Genomic DNA, 11,475 nt, shown 5'->3' with positions numbered 1-11,475 from the left:
GTGTTATGGCGGGTGAGTTGAATGGCTTGAAAGCTAAAGTTAATGATCTTGTTCCACAAACTTTATTTACTCACTGTTTTGCACACAGATTGAATTTAGTTTTACAACAGAGTTGTTCTAAAATTAAGTCTGTGAAAATTTTTTTGTCGACACTTCATGGAATACCTCCCTTTTTAAATCGGTCCTCAAAGCGTACTGCTATTCTCGACAGAATTGTGGAACAACGTATGCCTACAAGCAGTGATGTCAGGTGGAATTCTAATACCAAACTCATTTCTGTAGTGTACACAAAAAGGGTAAAATTAATCGAAGCTTTCAATGAAATAATAGATTTCCCGGATTCAAACAGTAATTCAGCAAAGGAAGCACAAGGATTTATAAACAATCTAATTGATTTCAATTTTGTTTTTCTTCTCTTGACTTTACGAAAAATATTTAATAAAACTGAGTTATTATTTAATATTCTTCAGAAGAAAACAAATGATATTCGGATGTGAATCAATGCAATTTCAGATTGTCTCTTGTACATAAGAAATTTAAGGAGTGATCAGCAATACAGTGTATTCATGGAGGCTGCTGGAACTGCTACCAGGTCAGATTCATTGACTTCTTTCACAAGAAATGGATTAATGGAAGAATGTGCTCCTTGCAAGTATAAGCAACTCTACTTCGAAATTTTGGACAATATTTTAACACAGTTGGAATAAAGATTTCAAAATAATGAGAAATTGAAGTTTCTTGAATTAGGTGACACTACTCGATTTTCAATTTATAGTCAGCATTTCCCTACTGAAGCACTAGATTCATTATTTCAGAATTATGAAACTTATTTTGACAGTGTGAAATTGCGTGTTGAGCTTCAAACTGTGTTTTCTCCACTGCACAAGGAGACATTCCATGGCAAGAGTTTGAGCGAACTGATAAAAAAGATTATTGAAAGTGAAACAAGTGAAATTCTTCCCAATGCCTTTAAACTTTTCTGTCTTATAGCCACAATTGCTTCCACAATTGCTTCCGTGGAAAGGATTTTTCTTGTTTGAATCGCGTAAAATTTTTTTGAGAAACTCCATGACTCAAGAACGGCTCTCAGCATTGGCATGTATATCTATTGAAAAGGGGGTCCTCCACAAACTTCAGAGTCGACCCACATGGAATGATGACCTGATCGATCGCTTTGCAAAGAAGAAGGATCGTCGAGTGAATTTGCTGTTCAAGTAATGTGAGTACCGATATATGTATTTTTAAATAGTTTTTATTTGTAACCCTTCATCACGTGCTGGCCTCCCAAGTTTTGAACCCACCGTCCGCCACTGGGCTGAGGAGCCTTCAATAAACACTCGATCAGTTGCACGTTTAATGGGTGTCGCGCACAACACTGTTTGGAAAGTACTACGGAAACATCAGCTGTGCCCCTTCCACCGTGCTTTGATTCCTGCTGACTTCGCACGTCGCTTCGTTACTCAGTGCTGTACGGTCGAGCCTCACTTTCCTGCGAATGTACTTTTCATCGATGATGCCTTTTTCACCAGAGTCGAAAAAGTCATGTGTGGGCCAATGAGAATCCCCGAGCTACAGTTGTAAGGTGCCATCAACACAGATTTGCAACGAACTTGTGGACAGGCAGTCAATGATTGTTTAATATACCCATATCTTCTTTCACGCCGCTTAACTGCAGCAATTTACACGGTGTTTCTGAGAGACATATCCCTCTTGTTGTTGGTCAATGTATGTGGTTTCAATATAATGGTCACTTTTCGCATGATGCTCGAGAACGAACATCTCAGGCAGACATTCCCTGAACAGTGGATAAGAAAAGGAAGTCCTGTTCTGTGGTAGCTCTTTCAACCTGATCTGAACCCACTTCATTTTTTCCTTGTGGGATCATGTGAAAAGTCTTGTGTATGAGAGGAGCTTCAGGAACGAATTCTCGCTGCCTGTGACATTGTTAGAACGACTCCGGGGTTGTTCGACCGAGTACGACAGAACTTCGTCCGACGTTGTCACAACTGGGGAACGCCATTGCGAACAAAATGTATTCGCAGCTTGTGAAAGTAGTGCAAAGAAATAAAATTATCACATCTACAAACAGAGAATCGTAGTTCTCTTATGTAATTCCGGGTTAGATGGCCATAGTTTTCTAAATCACTTAGAAAACGATAACCGTTTCGTAAAGAAATACGAAACAAATCAAATACGTTTCTTCAAGGTTATATTTCACCACTGCAGTGCTTCAGGAAGCATAGAATTCACTGATGTAATAAAAAACACGTTTGAAATATAATAAGCCACTGGCCATCTCACCCAACATGTGTGGGTGAGATGGCCATAGGATATAGGGATAGATGGCCACCACTATTTTTAAGTAAATCCATAACGATTTTTTGTAAAACAATGATGTTTTATGCAATGGACACATAAATGTAGTTCTAAGTGCATAATTATGATTGTTTGGAAATTTTCATCATCTTGATTTTTTATTCTTTTCCTCTTTTAGTGAATTTTCCTTAAAACAACACAGAAATAAATTGAAGCGCTTATGAACACATTATAATAATAATCCGAGGCACGATAGCCCAAGAAGGAGAACTATGACCGACCAGCCGGCTGCTGGCCTCACGTCAACATGCCGAAGCAGATGTGGACGATCATCTAACCAAACTGGAGGTATCGTGTTGTTAGCACGATGATCCCCCCAGCCGTTATAGCAGGCTTTCGTAACCGGATTGCGATACCTACATATTAGTTACCCAAGTGAATCACAATGCTGGGTGGGCACCGGTCCCATACATTGGCTGAAATTTCATGAGAAAATTGTTTCCCCCATGAGGACTCGAACCAGCGCGAATATCGTAACGTCAGTCTAGCCACGGATGCCTTAGACCACGACGCCACAGTGCGAGACCTTATGAACATGTTCATGAAACAAAATCCTAAAAGGTCAAAGTAACAATATTTTTTTTCCAGTTGGTTTCCAGGATAGAAAGTGTTGTCTCACATGCAAACATTCTGATGGGGCAGATAAAAAAGTTATTTTTTTCCCCGCCATATTAATAATGTCAAAAGAAGTACTTGTACAAATTTTGGCCACTCGACTGCAATTATGAGGCAGTCCAGAAAATTATTTTCCCTGGGCCCGTTTACAGAAAAAAAGCACAATAGCATGGAAAGATTTATTGAAACAGATAAAGCAATAAATTGTTGCGCTATTTGACAACATATCCTCCACGAGAACTGCGACATTTGTCATACCATAGGATCAATTTTTGTATCCTTGTGTCGTAGAAGTCAGCCGCCTGGGATCGGAACCAGCGTTTGACAGCCGCCTGCACCTCTCTGCCGATCCCATGATATGACAAATGTCTTATTTCGGTGGAGAATATGTTGAAAAATTGCTCAACTATTTCTGTGTCTGTTCCAATAAATTTTTCAATTAAATTCTGTTTCCTTTCTGTTAACGTCCCCATGCAAACTTATTTTTTTACGTCCCTCGTAATTGCGGTCGAGTGGCCAAAATTTGTATAAGTACTTCTTTTGACATTAATAATATGGTGAAAGAAAAAAAAAAAATAACTTTTTTTCTGCCTCGATCAGAATTTTTGCTTGTCAGCCAGTCAGAGAATATTGCCAAGTTCTCCAATAAAAATGTAAGCGAGACTATAGACATCGGTCCTTGTAAGAGAAAAATCATATTCCTGTATATTTAATATGGCGAACAAACCTGACATCCATTGTCATTGCCTATGTGTCACTTGGTACCATTGCACCCTTTGTAGAATTGTCTGTTTTAACTTTTGTTTCCAGGGCTTTTCTTGGAATATGAAATGTAATGAAGAATTGACGTACAGAAGTGTCATATTTAACGGCTAAAAAAGAACGGTTTAAGTCATCTTCATTCCAAAGACGTGGTTGCTTCCGGGTTTTTCTTTATATTTTATCGGAATCTAGAAATAACGATACTTTTACCACGCCGGTAATAATACTCCTCAATTGCAGGCCATCTATCCCGGAAATATGCTGGCCATCCCTCCCTTTTTACGGGAGAGATGGCCATACCGCGTAATAAAACCTAGCAGGAGTGAAGAGAACAAAACAGTTAAGATAGAATGTTTAAAGATGCTTAACCCCTTTAATAATGTTCCCAGCAAATTTTCTCACAAAATGCAGTAATTTTCTATTGTTATTTCAGGAGGTGTAAAATTATTGCTTCCTCACAACATGACGAACGGCTACAAAACGCGGAAATAATAACCTTACGTTTTCGCAGGTGCAACAATCACTTCGTCTAATTAACATCTGGCGACAAACCGATTTTCATTCGAAACATGATTAGAATAAAAATGAGAGCGCTTGGCCGTCTCATCCGCATGGCTATCTCCCCCGGAATTACGCTAGGTATCACAAAACAATTTTGACTTATAATCTGTGACTCAGCCGTTTCCGTATCGGAGTTCCTTATCTCATTTTGATACATTTGCCCTTCTCCATCATTCCTTGTATCATCATCACAAAAACACCTTGTTTCAACGATAATTGTCTGTATGTTCCACCCTGTTCTTCGAAAATAATGCGTCATAGAGAAAGACTCTGAAGACCACAAACAGTTGATTTTGAGAGACTACTACCAAGAAATTGTTGGAAGAACCATCATCATCGAATGGTGTAAATGAAAAATGTATATATTGCAATTAATTTTATTTCTTTGTGACTTGTCACTATACCACGGTAAGAATAATGCATTACGGGCAATTAGTAACAGGCAGTGGTTACAGATGCGACTTTGCTTTCAAATGTTTCTCGCATTACGCATTTTGTATTCATTTGTTTTTCATTGTCATACAGTCTTAGAAAACGTTTTTTCGCACAGATCTTTTTAAGTCCCAGGAAGGAGGCAGTGCGCATGATCAGACATACAACGAAACAAAACTAATTTTATTAACTCAACTAAACCTCTTGTGACCCAGGTTGCACGTCCTCTGATCATGCACAAAAGTGGAAGCATTTAATAATATTATTGAGGTGAAACTGTAGAATAAAGCTCACGAGATATTTTGATCCTAATTACTCATAATAAAATGTTCATGTAATTAACGTAGCTAATCAATAAAAATGTAAGAAAGACAAAGGAATGTCAAGATCCTGCATTACATTGAAGATTTGTAATATAAGCAGGTAGTGAAAGCATCATTAATTCTCATTTTTGTGAATGAGTTGATGAGAGACTAAGACTGCTCGGTCTATACAGCATTTTCAGCTATTAACGATGAAAGAGTTTGAAGCATAGGCATAAGCTCTTTTGAATTCAGCACGTATTGTTTGAACGTTTCTAATAATGTTGAAATTAGAGATCAGATATCGAAAAATTGCTTTAGCATACTGTGTTCTTGCCCATTAGTTCTATTATCTATCACTCCTCGTCTGTCAAATCAAATTTGTTAAATACTGAGCCGAGCTCGACGCATCAGCGGATCAGCTCGTCTGTTACATCACCGACAGAGTTCGCATTGATGGGACCCCGTCGATAGCGCCTTCCTTTCCCTGTCCATTTTGATATTAAATTCCTATTGGCTGGTTAGGGTTTGAAACAATTGACAGAGAGAGAGGACCGAGGTTTCGTTTTTACGTTTAGTAGGAAACCACTTCACTTGGGAACTCACGGCCGACCCGCAAGGTTGCTTCGAGGATTAGTGGATCAGTTAACCTCACTCAGGCGCTCACTCTCGACGTTGAAGGTCGTTTCGAGAACTAGTGGCAACAGTTGGCTTCACTCAGGAATTCATTCTCGACGTGCAAGGATGCTCCTAGAATTAGTGGAACAGTAGCACTTTACTTGGGAACTCACGGCCGACCCGCAAAGTTGCTTCGAGGATTAGCGGATCAGTTAACTTCACTCAGAGACTTATGACCGACGCGGAAGGTTGTTTGGAGAACATGTCAAACAGTTAACTTCGTTCACGAAGTCAGTCGTGATGTATAAGGTTGTATTCGATTTATTATGGAGTAGTTAGTCAAAATTACGAACTTGTTTTGGTACATTGTTACATTTGCTTACGATATATTTTCTGAATTGCATATGGAGAGCTTTCGCTAGTGATGATGTCTTGGTTCGTTTATGAGAGATTGCGTGAGGTTTTGTAGTCGTGGCGAGTTACGTCGTATTGGGAGAGATTGTGTGCGGTTTTGTAGTCGTCGCGAATTACGTCGTATTGGTACGTAGTATGTTACAGATTAGGCGAAGTGGTTTCGCGATTTGAATTTTGCGTGCGTATTAGCATACGCGGATATTGTATAGATACGTCGTATTGAAGTTGCAAGATAGTCTGGCGAATTGTGGTGATTAATGAAAGGTATTGGTTATATCGTAATAATGCATGTAACGAAATTGCAGTCGAATTGCTTTCTTGATGTTCTAGTACATTGTATTCCAAACTGATTATTATTTTCTACACGATTCGACTTATAAATCTGAGTATATTGAATTCCAGCTTGTTATTTAAATGGCTATGTGAATTCGGAGCTATTGTCGTCATATAGATGGTAGAGGACATGAGGGCAGAGATGCGAGAAGGATTCTCTAAAGTGGACTCGGCGACGAACAAATTTCTGGATATAGAAACCGCGTTGGCCTCCGTGATATCCAAAGTTGAAATGTTAGAAGGAAAAATCGACTATCTGGAGAATCAGTCCAGACGTAATACCATTGTAATTTACGGCGTACCGGAAGAGGAAAGAGAGACGTGGGAGCAGTCAGAAGACATGGTGCGACGGGTAGTGGCCCAACTGGGCACCGAACTCCGGGAGTGGGACATTGAGATGGCGCACCGAGTGGGGCGATCTTGGAACAGGAGGCGTACAATAGTTTGCAATCTCGCAAATTAAGAATTAAAAGTTATGATTTTGCAAGACGCAAAATACCTACGTGGGAGTGGCGTGTATATAAGTGAGGATTACAGCGAGCGGGTTAGGCGAGAGAGAGAATTTCTCAAACGCCATATGTTCGAGGCCCGGCGTCAGGGATGTCATGCCGTCATCCAGTACGACAAGCTCATTATTAACGGCAGACTGTGGTCCAGAGTCGAACTGGAGGCAGTGAACAGCTTGGAGGAAGATGGGGCGAAGTCAGAAGCGAGGAATATAGAGGTCAGCCCAGAGGATACCGTGGTGGCGTCAGAAGAGAGAAGTCTAGGTTCGGAGAACAATGGGAAGGAAAATAGACCAACTGTTAGTGCCGAAAACGCCTCAAAAGCGAACACCGCAGACCGGAAGAGGGAAGAAAAGCAGCCCAGTGGCAGTCCGAGGAATGGGGCGACAAAGACGACCACCTTGGAGCGCGCCAGAGGGGAGAAGAAGCCGCAGGCGGGCCTACAGACGAGGGTGGACAAGCTGCTTAGCACCAACTCGAGGTTCGTGGCTTCGATGGCAACTGCGTCGGAGCGTTGGAGAGGGGAGCGTGGACAGCAGCCAGCCGAGGAGAGGGCGGATGTCACACCCCTACGGAGGAACTTGAGGAGCTCCATGGCGCCTCAAATAGGTCAGGGGAAGAAGTAGAGGTACATCACCCCCCTCAGCATTGCAGCCTTCAATATTGAAGGTTTCAAAAAGAAAGTATCATGTGATCGATTTATGAACTTTGTACAGTCCCTAGATATAGTGTGTTTCACAGAAACCTGGCTTAGCTGTAAGGATAATCTAGAATTGAACAATTTCATTAGTTTTAGTAAGGGCTGGGATAAGCGTGGCAGGAGGGGTAGGTGGGCGGGAGGTTTTTTCCATTTCTATTAAAAAGGACATAGGAGATAATATTAAGAATTTGAACACGGGCCTGGAAGGTGTTGTCGGAGTATCATTAAGAGTGGGTGAATTAGATTTAGTGATTTTGGGTGCTTATAGGCCGCCTTCCGGTTCGCGGTATGCTAATCCTCATTTCTTTGAGGACCTGGCAGAGATCGTTTCCAGTTTAACAACCAAATTTCCAGGGGCGGAGCTCATTGTTCTCGGTGACTTCAATTCTAGGACGGGCCGCGAGAACATTTCATTAGTAGGCGGGAATACGGAAGAGGACGACAAAAGGGGGCCAAATATAAATAGTAAAGATAAGATTCTTAATGGGGAGGGAAGGGATTTATTGGCATTTTGTGACGTCTTCAATCTAGAAATTATGAACGGGAAATATGGGAGGGATCTAGAGGGACAGCAGACTTTCATAGGGGCGAACGGAGGGAGTGTGATAGATTACATACTGTGTAGCATGAATTTAATCGACAGGATTGCGGATTTCTGGGTGGGGGACAGGATTGAATCTCAACAGTCACCTGTGGTTTTGCAGATTCATGTTCAGTCAAATAATAAAAATAAGGGAGAGATAAGAGTTTGGACGGAAAACCGAGGCAGATCTGTTAACAGATATAAATGGAAGAGCGAGCTACAGGATACGTCTCACTAACTTAAATGAACAGCTTCAGGGGGGGGGGGGAATCGGCGGAGACGCTGACAAATATTTTAAGAACGGCAGCGGGTAGTATGGTGGAACGAAGGAAGAATAAGGGGAGCAAACGGGATGACTGGTATGTCGACGAATGTAGGGTGGCTAAGAAGATGGCTGAAGAAGCCCTAAGGGTATTTATACGGGTGGGGAATGATGAAAGTAGGATAAGGTATGTTCAATTGAGGAGAAATTATAAAGATATCATTCAGCTCAAAAAGACTAACTGGGAACTCAGGAAAGCAGGTGAGCTGAGTAGAGTGTTAGAGAACGGGGATATATCTGAAATGTGGCACACTATTAAAAGAATAAGAGGTGGGGGATGGGTAAGGAACGAAATTACACCAGAAGTATGGCGGGAATATTTTAGGGGCGTTTATGGGGAAGGAGAGATGTGGGGGGGATTAGTGATAGGACCGGAAGAATTATTGGGGTTTCCGGAGGTTCCGGAGCTGGACGCAGAGATTTCACGGGGAGAAATTAGAAAAGCGGTTTCCTCTTTGAAGAATAATGAAGCACCAGGCTGGGATGGTCTGCCATCAGAAAATTTAAGGCTGCTCTTGTCAATGATAAATTTGTACAAAGGGTGCAAATTGTGTTTAATGATTTATTTAAGTATGGGAAATACCCGGAAATTTGGGCTACATCCATCATTCATCCAATCTATAAAAGTAAGGGTTCGATTGGATCTCCAGACTCATATAGAGGCGTGGCCTTACTACCTACTATGGGTAAAATCTATTGTATAATCTTGTATGAAAGAATGAAGGGGTGGGTGTCTCGGCATGGCAAAATTTCAAATTTTCAGATGGGTTTTATGGAAGGTCGTAGCACAGTTGACAACATATTTATTTTGGATTCCCTTAAACAGAAACAAATGTCTAGAAAAGGGGGGAAACTGCACTGCGCTTTCGTGGATTTTCGAAAGGCTTTCGACACTGTGGAGAGAGAAGCGCTTTGGTATAAATTGTGGATGAAAGGGATGTCGGGCAGGGTGATTAGGGCGCTTCAGGGGATATATAATAAAGTGGAATTTTGTGTTAAGTACTACATGAACAGAGTGTCTGAAACCTTTTGCAGTCGCAGAGGTGTGAAACAAGGTTGCATACTGTCTCCCTTCCTTTTTAACCTGTTTATTGACGATATAACAGAGATTATGTTACGAGAGGACATCGACGCCCCCGTCATAGGGGACGTGAATATTCCAGTACTATTATACTCTGACGATTTGACATTATGTTCTAAAAGTGTTAAGGGATTGCAGAAAGGACTTGACAAGCTTCAAATATACTCTAGGGACTGGGGATTGAAAGTAAATACTGAAAAGACGAAGACTATGACCTTTAAGAACGGATGTGTTTACAGTAAAACGGAGACTTGGACATACGAAGGCCGAGCACTGAACAACGTGAAAAGTTTTGTTTACTTAGGGGTAACAATGACGATGAACGGAAAATGGAATAAACATATAGACACTACAAAACATAGGGCATTGATAAAAGCGATGGAAACGCTGAAGATACGTAACAAGATCCCGGAAGTCTCTCTAAATTTATTAGATAAAGTATATAACGCGGTAGTTAGATCTACAATTACGTATGGGGCAGAAATTTGGGGTTGGGGAAGAGCGGAAAAACTTAACCAGGTACAAAGCGACTTTTTAAAACGGATAGCGGGGGTGGGGAGGGGACCGGCTAACAGCGGAATCCTAAGAGAATTCGGACGCCATAGAGACTCAATAGAATGCAAGATAAAAGTTTTAAAGTACTACTTGAGGATTGTGCATGGAGATCAGTCTCTTATTAGAGCGGTCTGTTATAGGGAGCAACTCGAGAGGAGAGACCATGTAACCTGGGCAGGTAGACTACGCAGAGGGTTGGAGGAAATAGGCATGGGATTCATAATCTGGGAAGATTGCAGGAACAAGCGAAATGTCTGGCGGAAAGTCAAGAAACGCCTAAAGGATATAGACAGGCAAATAACAGAAGAGGAATGTAGGGATAAGGTTGCTCTGGAGATCCAATCGATGATCAAAACAAATTGGGGGACCGAATTATATCTCTATGGAGGGACCAGAGAAGGTAGACTGGGTTTAATCTGGTTTCGTCTAGGAGCCTGGAGGGCACTTAAAATCGTCAACGAAGAGGGGGCGAGAATATGTCCTCTTTGCGGTAGAGGCGAGACATCACATCACATTTTGTCGGAGTGTGAAGCCACAGAAGCTCTGAGGAAACGATTCCTGCCAGAGTCCTTCATTACATCTAGCAGGGGGCACTTGGCGACATACGCTGTATTAAATAACGTTAAATCCTATGACAGTGTGGGGAAATTTATGCCTAAGGTTCGTCAGTTGAGGGGGGAATTGGCCAAGGGGGAGGGAGCCGATGGATAAGGGAAAGATTTATTAGTGTTGCAATGAATAATATTAACATTGAGCGAATGATATAATTAGGGGATAATGTTCTTTTTTTTTTTTTTTGTATTTACTGTGTCTTTTGTATTTTATTGCGTGTGTATGTTTTTATTTATATACTGTATTACCTTTATATTTATTATTTGGATTATTTGGTGCAGCTTCAACAAGAAATTGAATTGTTTATACTGTATATGTGTGTGTGTGTGTGTGTGTGTGTGTGTGTGTGTGTGTGTGTGTGTGTGTGTGTGTGTGTGTGTGTGTGTGTGCGTGTGTCACTGTGCGTGTGTGTTTTTCATATCCCCTTTTAAATTATTTGTATTATTTTTGTGAAATTTGGTATAAAGTTAGATTAGTTATAATAGTGGTAATCAATGATAATGATAGTAATAATAATAACTATTGTTTCACTATTTTATTATTAGTAGGTATTATTTTCGTTTTGAAGACTCAAACTGTGCATAGCTACAGCACGAATGGCCGTACGAGCTCGTGCGAAGGATCTTGTATACAACGAGTTTGTATAATTTAATATGCATAAATAAATGCACTTATCTATCTATATATATATATATATATATAT

This window comes from Periplaneta americana, chromosome 2, assembly GCF_040183065.1.
Source record: "Periplaneta americana isolate PAMFEO1 chromosome 2, P.americana_PAMFEO1_priV1, whole genome shotgun sequence".
Classification (NCBI taxonomy): Eukaryota; Metazoa; Arthropoda; class Insecta; order Blattodea; family Blattidae; genus Periplaneta; species Periplaneta americana.
The sequence above is the reverse complement of the archived record's forward strand: the minus strand, read 5'-3'. Positions refer to the sequence as shown.